A 1,190-nucleotide genomic window follows, 5' to 3' on the forward strand; every position below is an offset into this window, starting at 1 on the left:
TTACCAACCTGATTCCTGCATGTCTCTACATCTCTATCCACTGGATGTCTAGTATGTCTATCTGCAACTTCATCAACTTAGTCGTGCACACATACATGTTGACATCAATTAAAACCTCAATGCCAACATGTGTTAATGATTTTTCATATCTGTATGAGAAGTAAATGACCCATAGAATGATAGTGTAAGATGTTCTAGATGGATATGTGATGCGTTATAATTATGTCAAGTAGTGATGTTGGAATACCCTAGGGAAGGATAAATCGTATGAGTTTATTAAGTGATATGTTAATGGTTAAATGGTAATTCTACTTGCGTAATATGTTTGTAGCATATAAAATTGTGACCTTGCAATTTTCAACCACATTTGGGTCTTCACGTTAGTGAATCGAATCCCTAAGCCTGATTGGAGACCTGAGACATGCTCACAATGCCCAAACCTTGCATCTCCTCTCACCTCACACTCTCCTATGCTACTTCTTGTCCTAAATTAGGGCAGGATAGGGGCATGGTGCCCCTGTCCTTACCCTATTTTGGGCCCCCTCTACATTTATCCTTCATTGGACTTTGCATTTGGAAAGTAGGAAAAGTTTCCCTATGTCAGCCTATGATGAAAAATTAGTCAATTAACCCTAATTGGCAAGTATATAAGACATGTTTTCCCTTCCTATTCGCATAAGAGAAAGTAAGGTGAACAAGCATTATCATCATTCAAGCATTCAAGCATTCAAGCATTGAGCATTATCAAGTTTCCTTTCAAGGCTAGGCGTTGCATTCAAGTCAAGGATTCAACTATTGAAGAGGAGATCTCTTTCATCATTCAGTTCCACACAAACAACTCTATCTACATTTCAATTGCATCCTCCCTTGAGGTGAATTCTATTTCAGTCTTTCATTTACATTTACTTGCAAGTACTACTTTTCATCATTTGGTTAATTCCAAAACTGGGGTTTGACCTGAAGGCAAAACCCCAACCCCTTTTCCTCTCTTTTTTGTGTGTAGATTTCATGTGCGTAGTGGAAAAACCCTTTTTGGCATCCGGATTTTTCAGAGGACCGTGTGCACTTTCAACATGGTCCCAACAACTTTCACTCAAATTTTCAGGGAAGCGTCGTCTTGACATTTTACTACCAATTCCAAGTGCACATCTTCATCCTAAATTCCTATCTCAAGTTATAGTCATTTCTTT

Source organism: Cryptomeria japonica, chromosome 1 (assembly GCF_030272615.1).
Source record: "Cryptomeria japonica chromosome 1, Sugi_1.0, whole genome shotgun sequence".
Lineage (NCBI taxonomy): Eukaryota > Viridiplantae > Streptophyta > Pinopsida > Cupressales > Cupressaceae > Cryptomeria > Cryptomeria japonica.